Raw genomic sequence first — 19,661 nt, forward strand, 5'->3', positions numbered from 1 at the left:
TTTTGTTCCAAGAATGATTTATGCACAGAGGAAGGCCAATCACTAACTCCTGTATTGTGTCTGATTTAAACTGATGGTTTAATAAAACTTCCCTAAAAAGCTCTTATCTCCACCTAAGACCCCCTGACTGTACTCAAGGGAAAGCTCTCTCAATTCACATCATCCTCTCAAACCTTTCCAACTAGGGAATTTTTAAAAGTGTGGGCTGTTCTTGCACTACACTGTTTAGCAAGGTCCCTGTCCTCCACCCATTCCACTTCCCACTCTCAGCTGTGACCCAACCGAAGCCTCAGCCACTTCTAAGTGCCCCCGCTGAAAACTACTGATGTGGTCCCTTCCAAAGCTGTACTCAAAACCAACAGACCAAGAAGATGCTTACTGGAAACTTCACCAAGGTAAACATGAGAAACAGATACCTCAGGACAGAGCGTTGAATGCAGAGAAATACCAGAAACACTGGTCTCTTCTAAAATCCTGCTTCCCAAGTAAAAATCTGATACCTCACATTCCACTGTTTTCATTAAAGTTTAACTTTAAAATTTGTGACTTCACATATTCAGAGTCTTTTAAAATAACTTTTATTGAGTTTGTTCTTTGACAGTTCCATACATGTATAGATTTCATTCTGTCCACCCCTTTATTATCTTTCCCACCTCTATTACCCATGCTAGAATCCTCCTTCTTTTTAAAAAAATGCATTATTAAATTCATGATTTGATAAGATAATACAAACAGACCAACAGTAACTGGATTAAAAACCTTAAGAGACTTCTGCTTTAACTCAGAATGACAGTGCTTCCTAAATTCAAAAAGGAAATAACCGAAGAGTTTAGTAAGATACACTGGAATATCACTTCAACTTTGCTATAAAGACAAACGTCTGAAAATAAGAATGAATGATCAAGTCACACTGGTTTAAAGGACTTCATGCCAAAGCAAGTGAACAAAACCCCTCCACACTGATGTTGAAAAAAACCACTCCAATCTTGGAAGTGAGAGCTACAGAGAATTTTTATTAAATAGACTTACATATTTCAAACAAATAGATTATCAGTTCTATTACTTACATGTATTCTCTTCATTCATCAAATACTTATTGAAGAGTACAGACACTGAGGTACAGCACCCTACAGACAGCACTACCCTCATGGAACTTACATTCTAGTTATGGCAAAAATAAAAATAAAAAAATTATTACCTAGTACATAACATTCAGGATTGAACAAGGCTACTCAGATACACAGAAGAATGGGGGTGGGACGTTTCAGGGCAGCACCTGGTAAAATGAAGTGACCTAGTGAAGACTTATCAACAAAAGGTAGATTTTGCTTCAGCGGGCTGACAGTGGGGCTAAGACTACATTCAACAAAAGGAGCTGAGGCTGGGGTGCATGTCTGTAATTCCAGCAAGCTGAAGGTTGAAGTAGAAGGATCATCATGAGTGTGATGCTAACCTGAGCTACACAGTGAGTCCCTAGTTCAGCCTGGGTTACAAAATGAGACCCTGTGTCAAAACAACAACAAAAATAACCAACTAGAAATGGATCTCCCATTTGAGCCAGCTGTAGCAATTGTAGTTAATTCTCAGAGTGGCTCCAGTCTTGCACATCGATGTTTACTGCATGCTGTGGATAGTGAGCTCAACCCCAGAACTCACATAAAAGTGGAAGGAGAGAATCCACTCCACATGTGTGCCATGGCCATCCACCACCATTCCTGTCCACATCATGCACACACAACTGTATACAATAATAACAAATTTTTAAAAAATTATTAAATTATAAATTTAAAGGGGGGGTGCATTGCTCAATGGTGACAGGCCTTTGTCACCAAGCCTGATAACCACCTGAGTTCAATTCTCAGGACCTACTATGAAGAAAAGAACCAACCCCTACAAGTTGTCCTCTGATATGCCATTAACATGCATACACACACCCATAAGTAATCTTGTTTGAACAGCCAAAGAGTCAGTATTGGTGGAACATACAAAGAAAATAAAAGAATTAAAAACTTTTTTTTTTTTAAACTGTGGAACCCTGACTGGCCTGGAACTCAGAGATTTGCTTCTGTCTCCTTAGTGCGGCAATTAAGTGCATGAGGCACCACCCTTACAAAAAAATCATTTTGAAATGGTATGGTTGTATACCTCTATAATCTCAGGACTTGGGAAGCTGGGGCAGGAAGAGAATAAAAAGTTAAGGCCAGGGCTGGAGAGATGGCTCAGTGGTTAAGAGCACTGCCTGCTCTTTCAGAGGTCCTGAGTTCAATTCCCGGCAACCACATGGTGGCTCACACCCATCTGTAAAGAGGTCTGGTGCCCTCTTCTGGCCAGCAGACATGCACACAGACAGAATATTGTATACATAATAAATAAATATATTAAAAAAAAGAGAGAGAAAAAAAAAGTTAAGGCCAGCCTGGGCTACAAAGTGATACTCTGTGTCCAAAATAATAAAATAATAATAATTCTAGGGGACTGCAAAATGACTTGGCAGTTAAGAGTACCCATTGTTCTCGAAAAGGACCTGTGTTCAGTTCCCAGACCCCATTGTTAGGTAGCTCACAACTGTTTGTAACTACAGCTCCAGGGGATCTTAGTACATACTCTCTGGCCTCCCTGGGCACTGAACAAACATAAATGAACACACACACACACACACACACACACACACACACTTTAAAATAAAAATAAGCTAGGGGCTGGAGAAACACTGGCTGTTCTTCCAGAGGACCTCAGTTTGGGAAACACAGCAGCTCACAAATGTCTGTGGCTCCAGTCCCAGGGATTCTGACTCAACTCCCTTCTTCTGGTGTCTTCAAACACCAGGCATGCATGTGGTTCACAGACATACAGGTAGGCAAAATACCATACACACAAATACATAAAATAAAATTTTTAGATAAAATAAAAATAAGCCACAAGTAGCAGTGTATGTATTTAATCCTAGCAGTCAAGAGGCAGAGGCAGGTGCATCTCTGTGAGTTCCAGGTCAACCTGGTCTACATAAATGAGTTCCAGGACTGCCGGGACTATTACACAGAGAAATCCTGTCTCAAAAAACCAATAATAGTGCTAATAAAAACAAATAAATATAAAAAGCATTCTAGCCTCAGTGTTAGCCAGGTGCTGATATCTGGAAGGTGCAGGTCCCAGAACTTGCTCCCAGATGGAACAGTACAAAGAAATGATGCAACAATGAGGACTTTGACTTGAGTAGCTGGGAAAAGAAGTTGTGTTTTCTGAGCTAGGAAAGATATGATCGAAACTCAGCTTTGGACACAGGTTTATGTCGCCTTTATGCATCTACGTAGAGGTGACAGATAAGCAACTAGATTTATCAACTTGCAGCGCAAGCTAGAGATAAATTTGGTGGCAGTCAGGATATGAGTGGAATTTTAGAGTCAGGAGACTTATGACATCAACAATAACCTTTGATAAATGGTTAAAGGCATCAGAGAAGGCAAGGGTGAACATGTGGCTAAGGACTTTGGTGATTTATGTTTCTGTTTACATAAACACCAACTGATCTTGTTTCAGTTGTCAATCCTTTGCCTTCAGATATTCTCAGATGCCATATTTCAGTAAAACAACACCCAGACAACATTAACACACTGGGTTTCCTCAAGTAACTTCAGATCTGGTGGCTTTCCCTTTAATTGTCCCTGAAAGTTAAATGCACTTCCTATATGGCTTGAAATGGAGACTGTGATTTCTCATCAAAACCTGGCTGAGGGGATGAGGAGACGGCTGATTTTGTAAAGTGTTTGCAATGTAAGTAAGAAGATCCAAGTTCAAGCCCCAGAACTTCTGTAAAATGCTAGGTGTGATAGCACCTGTAATCCCAGCTAGGGGGTTAGGCACAGGCAAGTGAATACCTGGGACTTGCTAGGGGCCAGCCTAGCTAAATCAGAATGTCCCTGACCAGTGAGCGACTGTTTCAAAAAATAAGGTGGGAATATGCAGATGGTTCAGTGGGTAAAGACCCTTACAGCCAAGCCTGACAACCCGAGTTCAATCTTCAGGATTCACATACATGGTGGATGGAGAACTGGTTACCTCAAGTTGTCCCCTGACCCCCAAATATTTCAGTGGTGTGTATATATATATACACACACACACACAAATATGCACAAATAAAAAACTAAAAAATTAATAAGAGGGAAATTAAGAAGTCATTTAGCATTGACCTCCTGCCTCCACATGTACTGGATACACACACACACACACAGTCTGTGGACTCATCTGAGGGCATTCCAACCACTCATTTCTATGAACTTTATCTTTTTTTTCTTTTCTTTTTTCTTTAAAGTTTTGATGTGAGGTCTCTTATTCTGTAGCCTATACTGGCCTAGAACGATGTAGCTCAGACTGGCCTTAAACATGTGACAATCTTTCTGCCTCAGCCTCCCAAGCATGATTACAGGTGTGAGCCACCATTCCTGCTTGAGTTTTACTCTTGAATCAACCATAGCCACCATCAACCATAACCACCAGAAAGCTGTCTTTGGACAACACCGTTTTTTTTCTTCGAGGGTTTCTCTAGCCCTGGCTGTCCTGGAACTCACTCTGTACACCACGCTCACCTCAAACTCAGGAGATTTACCTGCCTATGCCTTCTGAGGATAGGAATTAAAGGCATACATCACCACTACTCAGCTGCACTGTCTTTTAAACTGCTTCCTTGAAGTCTAATACTGGTATTATGTCTTAACAACTACTAAAGGGAACATTTGTATGAATACTTCATTTACTAAAGGAATGTTGCCAAAACACCTATAGCTATATATTCTTATGTTGCACTTTAAAAAAGATTAATATTAATAATTAATGGAGAGAGAAGGCTTTGACCTTCAAGGTCATGCTGTCACCCAGTTAGCATCAACTCAATCAGGATAGCTTTGAATTAATAGCAATTTCCTGCCTCTGCCACTCAAGTACTAGGACAACCAGCATGGTACCTCACCTAGCTTTAATATTTCCTTTTCAGGTAGTCTGCCAGCTAGGCATAGTGAAGCAAGTCTATAACCCCAACACTCCAGAAGTGAAGCAGAGCACAAGGTCTGAGTGCTGTGTAGTATATAAGGTTTGATTCCATGTTTTTAGTCATAAAAAAGCAAAATTATAGTGCTACAGGGAGACAAGCCAACAACAGTTTCCTCTAGAAGGTTTGGAGGCAGATTATTGGCATTATAGGCTTACACCACCATGCCCCACCATTTTCTTTTGAGACAAGGTCCCTCACCAAATCTAGATTTGCTGAGCCACAAGGGACTGCTTCCCTGACCTCTAACATTTCGTGTAGGTGTTAGGTGCTAAGGATCTGAACTTGGTTCCTTACACTTGCATAGCAAGCCCTCTGTTCAATGAGCTACCTCCCCAGCTCTACTGGAATTCTTGATGTAAAATATATAGGAGATAGAACAAACTGGAAGTACAAGACCTCACCATGTACTTTTTGTTTGGTTTTTGAGACAGGGGCTCATTATGTAGCTCTTGCTGGTCACAAACTCTTTATGTAGACTAGAATGGTTTCAGACTCAGAGTTCTGCCTGCCTCTATAGGCGGAGCGACTAAAGCAGGAGAATTCTGGGAAGAGGAGAGGTCAGTTGTCTGTCACCCAGTCATAGAGGAAATGTCTCACTGATAAAGTGAGAAGGCCTCTCTGATAAAGGTACCAAGCCACGTGGCTAACACAGACAAGAATTATGGGCTAATTTAAGACGTAAGAATTGGTTAATAAGAAGCCTGAGCTAATAGGCCAACCAGTTTATAATGTAGATGTCTGTGTGTTTCTTTGGGGTTGAATAGATGCAGGATCAGGCAGGACAGAAACCTCTGTCAACACACCTCTGCCTGTGATTAACGGAATACACTACCACATCTAGCAGATTTGTGGTTTTTAGCATATGTATACACTGCTTTGCTTTTTTGTTTTGTTTTTCAAGACAGGATTTTCCTGTGTAGCTTTGGAATCTGTCCTGGAACTTGCTCTGTAGACCACACTGACCTCCAAGTCACAGAGATCTGCCTGCCTCTGCCTCCTGAGTGCTAGGATTAAAAGCACACACCACCACCAATTGGCTCTTTTTTCTTTTTAAAAACAGGGTCTTACTATGTAGCCTTGGCTAGTTTGTTATATTGGTACTTGTTATATTGCTGACTTCAAATTAATGGCGGTCCTTCTTGACTCAACCTCAAGTGTGGAATTACAGGCACGTGCCATTATGCCCATCTTAATTTATAATTTAACACTAGTTAAACTAGAGAAAATAAAATCTCTACATATGGACAAACAAGCACTGGCATATTGCACCAGCAAACCAATGTAAGCTGGAAGAAGCATCTTAGCAGATGAAGACCAAGAAGTGTGATCCTCACAAAAATTCAGCCTCAGTGCCAAGACTGATGGCGAAAGACTGAAAACACAGTGTGCTGTCTGATGAGGCAACAAAACTAAAGAGTGTGTGTGTGTGCTGGGGAGGGGAGAATAGCTCAACTGGTAAAGTGCTTGCTAAACAAGCATGAGGACCTGATGTGGTTCAAAGAGCCAGGAATGGTGAGTCGGACAAGCAATCCCAGCACTGGGAAGCACAAGAGGTTTCCTAGGATTTGTCAGCTGGTTGGCCTAGCCTTCTTGGTCGATTCAGGCCAATGAAGGGATCTTCTCAAAAAATAAAGTGGATTGTGCCAGAAGAACAGTCAAGGCTGGCATTGAGGCTGAATTTTTAAAAAGTTAGTTCTAGCCAAGTGCAGTGGTAAGCACCATTTATTTACTTTTAATCTTTTTAAGAGTCTGTTATTTTTATTTATGTGTATGAAGATTTTGGTTTATGCATCACATTCACACAGTGCCTATGGAGGCCAAAAGAGGGCATTTTATTCCCTAGAACTGGAGTTAACCAGCATGTGCTTGGTATTAGGAATTGAACTCGGGTCCTCTGGAAGAGCATTCAGTACTATTAACCACTGAGCCATCTCTCCAGCACCACCCTTCCCACTTTTTTAATGGAAGGGCCTAGGACAGAATCCAGAGTGTTCTATTTCTGAGTTCTAGTCCTAGCTTTCTTTATCTAACACTCTAAAAGAATTATGTTCTGAGCTTGAGGGGGGACGGGTAGTTTCGAGACAGGGTTTCTCTTCTTGCCTTGGCTGCCCTGGACTAACTCTATAGACAGGGCTGGCCTCAAATTCAGAGATCTGCCCATCTCTGCCTCCCTAGTGCTGGGATTAAAGGTGTGTACTATCACCACCACCATCGCATGGTGAGATCATAATACTCTGTCAGAAGAAGACAAGTTTAAAGAGTGAAATGAAAACAAGGGGCCTTCGAGAGGGCTCAGCAAGTATTGTGGCTGGTTTTAATGTCAACTTGCCAGAAATCAGAACGACCTGAGTAGAAAGCCTCTCCTGAGAACTGTCCTGATAGCAGTGCAGATAGAAAAGGTGTGGCTGAAGGCCAACTGTTCACCTTTTGCTGGCTTTGCCTTCTGTCTTGCCAAGGAGCTGCCCTATTGCTACTGCTGATTCCTTCACTGATATCAGAACCAGTATTTCCGTGCTTCCCTCATGACCAATGGCTCTCCAGGAACCTTTCAGATTTCCTGCACCAAACTCTTTAACACCTCCGGCACCTAGCCTTGTGGACTAGGCAACCACTGGGTTGTCACTCTGATGGATCTACCTTGGGACTGCTCTGGGTGCTGAGTCATTCACTCAACTTCAAAAAAAAAAAAAACCAAAAAGAACAAGCCTGGTATGGTGGTCCATGCCCTTAAGGCCAGCAATCAGGAGGCAGAGGCAGATGGATCTCTGTGAGTTGGAGGTCAGCCTGGAACAATGAGTTCCAGGACAGCCAGGGCTGTGTAGAGATCTGGTCTCAACCAAAGAAACTTAAAAAAAAAAAAAAAAACTGAGCAACTAACAGGTTCTCAGTCTCTGGGTGTGATCCAACACAATGTTTTAATGCAAGCTGACTTAAATTCTTTGATACATTCATATGTACATAGGTAATATATATTCATCCCCTATAATCCAAGAGAATCCATTTAATCTAGAGAATCCTGAACAGTACAAGTAAAGGCAACTGCCAGCCATCCAGACGACTTGAGTTTGATTCCTAGGACGCAGATGGTGGAAGAGAACTGACTCTAGACAGTGTCTTCTGACCTCCACATGAATGCCATGGCACACGGCACCTCCTGACCACCAATTATAAAATAAAAATATAAGAAAAAAAGTTTTTAAATAGTGAAAACAAAAGTTAGAACTTCAAGGGGGAGAAAAATCAGCTTTGAAAAATGCTTTTCACTGATTATCATGACCGTATAAACTTAACAAAAAATTCAAACTTGACTTTCCAACCAAAGGAGATCTACTTAAAGAAAATGTAGCAGGACTGAATCTAATCCTTTCATGTAAAGTTATTTTAATTACAAAATAATCTATGAATTGGCTACTGTTCAAAGATGAAGATGCACTGAAGGTTATATATTACTTCACTTTGTATAAAATTCACAATGAATACTCTGAATAGGATCAAACTACTCACAGTCTTGTCTTCTAATCCTATAAACAGAATGTGGTAACAGTGGTTTTGTACTTTTGGGGATTAGCTGTCATTCAAGAGCTGTACTGCTTGGAGATAACCAACCAGAGGTGCTCTCACCTGCCAGATACAAACTAACAATCGCAGGGATGACTACAGGGGAGCTTGGGGAAGGGGAAATGATGTAATTATACTCTCAAAAATAATTTTTTTTGGATTTTCTTTTTTTTTTTTTTAAAGATTTTATTCATTATTATGTATACAGTATTCTGCCTGCAGGCCTGAAGAGGGCACCAGATCTCATTACAAATAGTTGCTGGGAATTGAACTCAGGACCTCTGGGAGAGCAGCCAGTGCTCTTAACCGCTGAGCCACCTCTCCAGCCCCCTTTTTTGGATTTTCAAGACAGGGTTTCTCTGTAGTTTTTGGTGCCTGTCCTGGAACTAGCTCTTGTAGACCAGGCTGGCCTCGAACTCACGGAGACCCGCCTGCCTCTGCCTCCTGAGTGTTGGGATTAAAGGCATGAGCCGCCGCCACCCGGAAAAAATATTTTTAAAAAGCTTTTAACAGTTGATGAAATAGTATTTGTTGGTACAAAGTACTGTTCCCTGTAGCTTTTTATTATTACAACTACAAAATAACTTTGCATCTGATTCTTGTCCAGTTTTTACAATTCTTAATCCTGTCCTATTTAAGTATTGAAATGTGATTGTCAGTTAACTAAACTATTTGAGTTTGTATTTTGCATGTCTGATTTGCTTTAGTGATACATTTTAAAAACATTTCAATCCATCTAAAATGGATTGGAAATTAGTATATGTATGTGGGTATGTGGGAGTTCATGTTGAAGGGTGCACACGTGTTTGTGATCAACTTCAAATCTTGAGGTCAACCTCACATTTTACTCCTTAGAAGCTGTCCACCTTGCTTTTGCAGTCTCTCACTGTTGTAGAATATTATTGTTAAGATGTGTTACATTTGGTTATGCTATGGAACATTTGTTTAATGATGCAAAGATGTGTTGCATTTTTTATATTGGATTGTTTAACTCTGTGAAGCTATATGACTTTGCCTGTCTAAAACACCTGATTGGTCTAATAAAGAGCTGAGTAGCTGATAGCTAAGCAAAGAAAGGGTAGGTGGGGCTGGCAGGCAGAGAGAATAAATTGGAGGAGGAAAAGAGCAAAGAGGAAAAAGGAATAAGAAGGAGGTGGACATCAGGGGCCAGTCACCCAGTGACACAGCAAACTACTGAGTAAGAAGTTATAAAAAAGTGTATAAAAACAGAAAAAGGTAAAAGCCCAGAGGCAAAAGATAGATGGGGTAATTGAAGAAACAAGCCAAGGTAAAGTCAGACATTCATAAGAAAGAATGAGTTGCAGGTGGTGGTAGCACACACCTTTAATCCCAGCACTCAGGGGAGGCAGAGTCAGGGGGGATCTCTGTGAATTCAAGGCCAGCCTGGACTACAAAAGCTAGTTCCAGGGCAGGCTTCAAAGCTACAGAGACACCCTGTGTAAAAAAATGTCTTCATGTGTATTATTTTGGGAGTTGGGTGGCAAGCTCCCAAAAGTTAAGAGCAAAGAACAAAGAGTAAAATATAAAGAGTAAAAAACAACCAACTAGAACCTGCCCTTATGTTAGGCTGGCTAGCTAGGGGATCTCAGGAATTCTCTGGGGATCTCAGGAATTCTCTGGTCTTTGTCTTCCTTGCACTGAGATGACAAAAGCTAACCACCACAGCAGAATTTTTGTGGGTACTGGGGATTGAACTCAATCACGCTTGCCTGACAAGCACTAACCACATGAGCCAACCCCAACCCCTACCCAGTCTCTAGACTGGAAATTAACATTTTTAAATAATTTGAATGTTTTGTCTGCATGTCTGTGCACCACATGTATACACCTGGTGCCAGAGAGATCAGAAGAGGATGCTGGATCCCCTAAAACTACAGTTAGATGGCTGTGAACCACGGTGAGTGCTGGGAACTGGACCTGAGTCCTCTGCTCTTAACTGCTGAGCCATTGCTCTATGCCCTGGATTGGAAATTTCACAGACTCTTCACCACAGTTTGGGAAACACTAGGCTAGCCTTAGGAAGTTACATGTCTTTAGCTTGATCAGCAGATTAAATATGGATAAAATTCTGAATAAATCTCTGTTGCTTAAAATGCTGTTAATACTTCAAGTAATTTAAATTTTTAATATTTAAAAATTAGAAATCTGAAGCATACAGGAGCATATTTTTAACCATGTCAATATTTACATGTAGAATAGTTCAGCTTTCACAAACCAACAAATTAACAGATCTCACACACAGCTTTACTGTTTCCACAGTTAAGTAATAAAAGTCAGAACCAGGACATGGTGTTTCCTATTAACAGCATCATGTCCATAGAGACTATTAAAGGAGAAGAGACTGGTAGAAAATTCTCTGAAAGAACTGAAATCTTTATGTGTATATGGTAGATGCATGTGGAGCCCGAGGTTGATGTGGATTGTCGTCCTCAACAGCTTCTCTACCTTTATTTTTTTGACAGGGTCTTTCACTGAACCCGGAGTTCACTGATTGGCTAGACTGGCTGACTAGCAAGTAAGTCCCAGGGTTCCTTCAGTCTCTACCTTCCCAGTGCTGGGATTACAGACAGGCATCACCCAGCCATTTCTGTAGCAAGCACTTTACAAACTGAACCACCCTCCCAATCCTCCCCTAACAAAACCTAACTATGTTAGATTAAATAGTCTTTGGAAGTACCAGAATGTTCTGTTAAGCCTGGACTTCCCAAAGTTTAAGAATTTTAATTCAAACAACAATTAAACATCCAGTTCAAAGATCTGAGGATGGTTAGCCCAGCTAGTAGCAGTAAAAATATGAGATCTTCCAGCTGAGTGGTGATAGTGCAAGCCTTTAGCCCCAGCACTCCAGAGGCAGAGGCATCCAGATCTCTGAGTTTGAGGCCAGCCTGGTCTGTAGAATGAGTCCCAGAAGAGCAAGGTCTACACAGAGAAACCCTGTCTAAAAAAGAAAAGGAAAGAAAAAAGAAAATATGAGAGCTTTTTCTTTGAGAATAAAACAAAACAATAGCAGTGTTTGTCCAGTGGTATTTCCAAGTAACTAAATGCTGGAAGGTCTACTGAGACTTCCTAGGGGAAAGAAAGCAGGTATACAGGCTCTTTCAAGCTAGCTACCAGAAAAAAAAAAAAGTATCAGAAATAGTGCCAGTATGAGTAAGTTTTCGGGTATGAAGAAGGAAATCAAAAGCTAGATTAAATGATGAATTTTATGTTAAATGTAGGGAGCAGTGAGACCTCTGAAAGTCATCTACCTAGACTGAGGCTTTGGGTGGAGTACTTCCCCATTACTCCCACTCTTCAAAGTATTCATTGAGAGTAAACACTCGCTCAATTTTACACTCACATCTACAGAGGAACTCTACTAAGCACTTCTGGAGGTGTTGGGGGTGTGAACAGGAATGAGAATGTCCTTGGCATCAAGTCTTCTACCTTAGTATTTTTACTCGTGGGTGAAAAAGCCCCCATTACTCCAAAACAAAATCCTAAATTTCCATTCTACATAAAATTCCTTCTAGTTCCTCAGTAGAAAATTGCAGGCTATAAGAGCTGGAAAGATGTGGTTAAGAGTGCACACTGTTCTTGCAGAGGATCCAAGTTTGATTCCCAGTAACCATGTCAGGTGGCTTACAACTGCCTAAAACTCCAGCTTCAGGGGATCTGACACTTCCTTCTGGTCTCTGCAAGCACCAGGTATCGACATATATTCACACAGGAAAAACATTTATACTAAAAAAAGACTTTGTTTTTTTTTTTTAAATAAATCCCCCAAATGAATGATTTGGGGACATATTCATATCTGTAGATACATCATCATGAAATAAGACATTAACTGAGAAATTGGAGAAAAGACTTTAGAGAGACCAATTTTCAACCTGGGCTTAGAGGTGTGTCCTAGGCATTTGGGAGCCTAACATATTCAAAGCCAACTTAGAAAACACAAAGTGAAATCTCATCTTTTAAAAAACATCACACAGAAAAAGCAAGTCTTGCCAGTTGGGTGGTGGTGGTCACACCTCTGGAGGCAGAGGCAGGCAGATCTCTGTGAGTTCAAGGACAGCTTGGTCTACAGAGGAGTTCCAGGACAGCCAAAGATACACAGAGAAACCCTGTCTTAAAAAAATCAAAAATTAAAAATGAAAGAATTAGAGGTTAAAATAAAGTCATGTAAAGATGAAAAATACACAGAGAGTCTGGATACTGTGTTATTATGTTCTCTTTAAATGCTGAGGAAGGAGCAACAGCTGCTAAAAGATATTTGTTTATAAATGCTGCTGAGTTAATCCAAGATAGGTATTTTGAAAATGCCTTGATTTTAAAACTAAGTCAAAAGGTGTGTTACTTTGGAGAACAGGTTTTGCTTTTGTTTCCACAGAAAATGAGAGGCTGTGGATTCATTCTGGGTTAAGAAAAATCAGGTTTGATCAAGGAAAACCCCCTGAGAAATAGCCGATAGAAGTGGATGGCCCAGATGTCTGAGTTTTACATCCAGAACAGATTCAAGACTGCTACCTGAGATGATCAAGCCTCACAGGATACTCCAATCATGTCTTGACCAAAATTATAAATTTTCTTTAGGTCCCCATAAGATTATCAGCACCCCCAATCAGCAGGAAGTTCCTGGAAAACTATGCCCACATTCCCAAAAAATGGATTATGGATGTTTGCCATTGTTTGGAATGTTGGTTACAAGTTGTTATGGATAATGGTCAGGAGAAAAGCTAAACAAGTAGATTCAGAGCTCTTTTTTTAAAAAAGCAAAAAGGTGGGTAAGAGCTGTGGGACAATGGTCATTTATCCTGTCACTTGTATTATTTTTAATAAAATGCTAAATGGTCAGTAACCAGGCAGGAAGTAGTATAGGCATGGCAATGAGAACAGGAGAATCCTGGGAATAGGGAGGCTCAGTCTCCAGTCGTGACCCAACTGCAAGGAAGCAAGATGTGACTGCCTCGCCAGAAAAAGGTACTAAGCCATGTGGCTAACATAAACAAGAATTATGGGCTAATGTTATAAGAGTTAATAAGAAGCCTGAGCTATTAGGCCAATCAGTTTATATTTTTTAAAAAAGCATATCTTGTGAAATTTAAAACAGCAATAGAATCAGTAAAGAACAGATAAAAACCTACAGAAATGAAGGCTCACTGGTGGAGTACCTGCGCCCTCATCTTGGTGGAGTCACCTGTTGAGCTTATTGGAATCTGTTTATTTGTAATTTTCTTGGCATCGCTTAAAAATGTTTTACATCTTCCCCTCTTGTTCTTCCTGGGGCTCCAAACACATGTTAGACTGATTCTGTTGACCCTGGTCCAGTGACTGATGACTTACTAATATTTCCATTTTTTATTTTTCATTTCTGCTAAATTATTTCATCTTCAAGTTCATGGAGTTATAAGTACCTTATCTGTGTGAGCTTTTCTTCTCCACCTCTATATATTGTGTGTGAACAGAATGTATGTGTTTATCTCCTTTGTGTTATCTATTTCTTTTACCTTCTCAAACAAACAAAAAAACATATTTACTTCAACGTCTTTCTTAATCCCAATGTGTCATATATGAAACTGATTTTTCCTCCTGATTTTAAGGCATATTTCCTGGTTCTTTTCATGCTTCGTAATTTTGAATGCTTAAACACCGATTTCTCTTTTGCCTTAGGTTTTGTTTTGGCACAGTGTTAAGTTTCTTGGAATCACCATCCAAAATTGCTTCTTCAGTGAGAAGGTAGTGCAACAGAGCCTTTAATTAGAGCAGATATTATAGCCTTATTTTCAGGGCCCTACCCTTTGATGGCCTGCAAATACTCTGGCAAGGAGGAACAGACTATGCCTGGCACAGTGTGAGGTCATGGATCATTGTGCCTCGGGCTTTCCTCAGGCAGAGTAGCCCCCTCTCACCTAAGTGCATCTTGATTAAGTGGATTGGTGTGAGAAAACCCATCTTAACTGTAGGCTGGACTAGTCCCTGGACTATATAGAATGGAAAGAATAAGCTGAGCACAGGCATTCATGGCTCTCTGACTGCAGACAAAACAGAGCCAGCTGCTTCAAGCCCCTGCAGACTATAAGCTAAAATAAACCCTTTCTCCCTTAAGTCACTTTTGTCAGGATATTTTGTCACAGGAACAAGAAAAGAAACAACAAGAAAAGTCAGAAGATTAAATCCAGCCTTTGTTTTAATACTATTGCTGGACATAATATTGTAAATCAAATAGTAATGCCTTCGTTTCACATCTAAAGCCTTTGTCTTACTCAGCTCAACACCTCCTCTTTGGAATACCTAACCAATGACTTTCCTCCTTTTTTCTTGACATTTGCTCCACTCTTATGTCTGATACTGAACTCCTTAATTCTCCTGCCCCTCCTTTATAGTGCCATCGTGCCTTGGATTTCTTCACTTAGCAACAACCCAGAGGAGAAAAAGGAACTTTAGAAAAAGTAATCAACTAAGTTTTAAAATCAGTCTATCCATATAGATAGATAGATATAGATAGATAGATACAGAAAAATAACCAGAAGTTAATTCCATCCCAATGTTAAGAAAGGTGACCCAGCCAGGTGATGGTGGAACACGACTTTAATCCCAGCACTTGGGAGGCAGAGACAGATCTGAGTTTGAGGCCAGCCTGATCTACAGAGTGAGTTCCAGGACAGCCAGGGTACACAGAGAAACCCTGTCTTGAACCCCTCCCCTGCCAAAAAAGATGATTGTTCTGGGTATTTTTTAATGGCAATCTTTTTTCCATATTCTTAGAATACAAACATACAAAGACAATGAGATGTATATGTACTAGAGTCAGTACGTGACAATGTGTGTGTGTGTGTGTGTGTGTGAGACAGAGACAGACAGACAGACAGACAGAAAAGAGAGAGAGGGAGGGAGGGCGAGAGCACAGACCAGGCTGTACCGCATGATCTCCTTGCCTCAGTCTCCTGAGCTCCTAAGCACTGGGACTGTAGACATCAACCACAGTTCAGAGTTGTAGCTAGTTTTACAAACCATTCTCTCCAAATGACATTTCTGAAACTGTCACATACTTTCCCCCTACAGCCTTCATGAACCCCTCCATTCTAACCACGCATAGCCCTCTAATAAGCCTCAATCATTTCAACTCTCTCCTTTGTTCCCATACCCACTCAAAAAATCCTACCACAGCCAGGTTTGGTGCTACATGCCTAGGAATCCTAGCACTCAGAAGGCTGAGGCAGGAAGACCACAATTTGAAGCCAAAGGGAACTACATAAAAGGGGGAAAAAATTAAAAAGTAACAAAAGCCCAAACTTACCATAAACAATTCACAGGAAATAGTGAATACTGCAAAGAGGCCTGGCAGAGGGTTCTCAGAGTAGCATTGAAAAGCCACTTTTTCCAGGTCATAGATTGAGGAGAAATCATCAAATATGAAGCAATGACCTTGGTGTACAAGATTGTGTGGGGAGAAAGAGGTAGATATTGAGGACAGTGCCAATGCTGGATAAGCCCAAAGGAAAAACTATTGAGTGGGGTTGAGAAGCTGAGGACACAAGGAGAAATACAAAATGAAATCAGGATTCAAATAGCATTCTGACATAAAGCTATTTTGGCAAACATCTTGACATTCAATATTGGCTGAACTGAATAATGAACGCCAGTTATCAATTTTTTACCTCAGTTAAACCAGTATCTGAATGATGACGTCTTTTTATATTATTTTAAAAAGAAGTAATAAATGAACAAAGTGCAGAACTAGACAATTGTGAAATAGTATGGAAGAAGTCTGAGGCACTGTGTAAAGTAAAATAAACTATCCAGCTGGATGTGGTACACATGCCTATAATCTCAGCACTCCAAAGGCAGGAAGATGAGGATAAAGAAGCCAGCCTGGGCTGCAAGAGATCATCTTTCAAAACAAAACAAAAACTACTCACAAAAAGACAAACCAGGCAGTGGTGGCACATTCCTTAACCCCAGCACTCAGAAGGCCGAAACAGGTGAACCTCTATGAGTTCAAGAACAGTCTGGTAGAGAGAACGAGTTCCAGGACAGTTAGGAATACACAGACAAACCCTGTCTCAAAACACACAAAAAAAGCAATTATTAAATAAGCTTTGCTATATATATTTTACCTATTTTTAACTTTTTCCACAATCAGATTTTTCAAGTTTTATTACTTAACTCTTTTTTAAAAATGAAGCCCAGGTTGGCCTTGAACTATGTAGCAAAAGATGGCTGTGAAATCCTGATTCTCCAACCTTTACATCCCAAATCCAAGTAGACTCTATATCCAACTTAAAGTTTTATACTCACTAATTTTTTTAAAATATTTATTTATTTACTTATTTATTTATTATGTATACAATATTCTGTCTGTGTGTTTGCCTGCAGGTCAGAAGAGGGCACCAGACCTCATTATAGATGGTTGTGAGCCACCATGTGGTTGCTGGGAATTGAACTCAGGACCTCTGGAATAGCAGGCAATGCTCTTAACCGCTGAGCCATCTCTCCAGCCCACTAATTTTTTTTTTTGCTTTTTTTTTTTTTTTTTGAAACAGGGCATTATTCCATAACATAGACTAGCCTCAAGTATGTTAACAATCTTCCTGCCTCAGCCTCTTGAGTGCTGGGATGTGAGCTACAACAAAGTTTTAAGGTCACAAAATACTATACAGAGGCCTGTCGTGGTGCACACACCTTTAATCTCAGCACTTAACAGGCAGATCTTTGTAAATTCGCCTACAAGGTGAGTTCCAGGACAGCCAGGGCTATTACAGAGAAACCCTATCTCAAAAAACCAAAAACCAAACGAACAACAAAAAAACCTATACAGAGAAAGTATCTTTCAATTCTGTCGTCCATCCATCTCCAGAGACCTTCCACTAATACATTCTACTCCCTCAGAGATATTCTAGATATGCTTGTACATCTTTTATTTTAAAGATGAGTGAAGCCAGGCAGTAATGGTGCACACCTTTAATCCCAGCATTCAGGAGGAAGAGGCAGGTGGACCTCTGTGAGTTTGAGGCCATCATGGTCTACAAGAGCCTAGTTCCAGGACTGCTAGGACTGTTATACGGAGAAACCCTGTCTCAAAAAAAAAAAAAAAAGAGTGAATGTAGATTTAAGAAAGAACTCCCTTGAGTATAAGAGGTTCCAAGGGAGGAAAAGACTACTACTCCATGTCTTTTAAATAAATCTACATAGTAGTATATTGATGGGGAAGCTCAGCCAATCACATCTGGCTTGGGTGTGGCCACCTGGAGCCAGGTAGATAAACAGTGTGTGTGAGGGGGGGGGGGGGAGTAGAGAAGAGAGGTGGGCAGGCTCTCTGCCCGCGGTGATCGGTGATCGCCTGGCCCATCTGGACTTTGGATTTTCTCCAGTAGTGTGAGTTCCCTGTTTTCAATTATTAAATTATATCTGTTGTTTTGAGCTGGTCTGGTTATTTTAGTGTACCTATCAAATATGCCAAACGCCAACAGTATATGGCTTATTAATAGCATGTATATGTATGTGTGTGTATTGTGATGCACTTTTTCTCTTTTCATTTAATGAATCTTAGAGACTTCTGAATTAATTCATATAGTATTACCAAACTCATTCTAAGAGCTAATTCAGTGTATGACTAAATTGTTTTTCTAATTTTTTATGGACAGGTTTAGTCCTAACTTTTATGATTTATCAATGCAGCATTTACTGACAGGATAGTTTTTTACAGATAGGTTTTGTCCCAATTTTTATGATTATCAATGCAGAATACTATCTAACCCCTACACACACTGTCCATGTGCACACAATGGAATGATGTACTCACGTTACTGAGTTCGGCACAGCATTTCACATACAAATTTTACTGGTGTATAGGTGGCCCTTATAAGTTTGACATCTACTGGTTAAATCAACTGTGGGTGAAATACTCAAGAAAAAAAGGGGTGGTTGGGTGAGGGTTTTTCAGTTTTAAGTGGCTATAATCCTAGCTCCTTGGAAGACTGACGCAGGAGGGTCACAAATTCAAGGCCTGCCTGGCCCAAGAAGTTAGTTCAGGCCAGCCTGGGAAACTTAGTGAGACCCTGCTTCAAAATAAAAGCTAAAAAATGTAATACATCTGCCTAGCACATATGAGGCCTTAGGTTTAATATCTGATACCATGAATGTATTGAATATGTACACCATCATTCCCAAAACAATACAGAGTAATAACAAGTGTTTCATGGAATTTACACTCTACTAGCTATGATAAGGAATCTACAGATGGTTTAAAGTACACAGAAGGGGGGGGGGGGCTGGAGAGATGGCTCAGCGGTTAAGAGCATTGCCTGCTCTTCCAAAGGTCCTGAGTTCAATTCCCAGCAACCACATGGTGGCTCACAACTACCTATAATGAGGTCTGGTGCCCTCTTCTGGCCTTCAAGCATACACAGAGACAGAATATTGTATACATAATAAATAAATAAGTATTTAAAATAAAAGTACACAGGGGGTGTATGTACAAGGTCATGCACAAATACTGCAATGTAAGTTCATAGACAAAATGTTAAACACAAGAGGCTAGACAAAGAGAACCTACTATAAGATTTACTTTACTTAAAACTAAAAGCGAACAAAACCAAGGCATGGACAGAAGTCAGAAATGTGATCATCTCTAGGAGAGGTGGCACCAACCAGGAAGACAATAGAGAAGTTGGAAAGCTGAAAAAAGTCCATACTTTCATCTGGTTGCCAGCTACTTCTTCTATATATTTATATAAAAACATACTCAGTTGGTCCCTGAAAATGCATGCACTATCTTGTATCTCAAAGAAGGCATTTCCTTCTTTAGAGTGAGTTGGCAAACCCTTTCTTTTTTCCCAAACAGGTACTCAGACTTGAAGAACTCACTTTTTAGAGATTTATTTTTACTTACATGTAAGTGTCTGAGCATATGTCATGTGTGTGCATGGAGGTGTGACCATAGAGGCTAGAAGAGGGAGTTAAATACCCTGGAGCTAGTTACAGGCAGTTGTGAGCCACTTGATGTGGATGGTAGGAACTGAATTCCAGTCCTTATGTTTTCTGATGAGCTATGGCAGAA

General features: G+C 40.3%; 1 protein-coding gene across 3 annotated transcripts in view; it reads right to left on the reverse strand.

Moving 5' to 3' along the window:
* The window catches only part of Vkorc1l1 (vitamin K epoxide reductase complex subunit 1 like 1), a 54,948-nt gene that overhangs the window by 8,333 nt on the left and 26,954 nt on the right, over positions 1-19,661 (reverse strand). The window lies entirely within an intron of this gene.

The sequence above is a fragment of the Alexandromys fortis genome, unplaced genomic scaffold (assembly GCF_014885135.2).
Source record: "Alexandromys fortis isolate MF-2015 unplaced genomic scaffold, M_Fortis_MF-2015_v1.1 scaffold_56, whole genome shotgun sequence".
NCBI classification, from domain to species: Eukaryota; Metazoa; Chordata; class Mammalia; order Rodentia; family Cricetidae; genus Alexandromys; species Alexandromys fortis.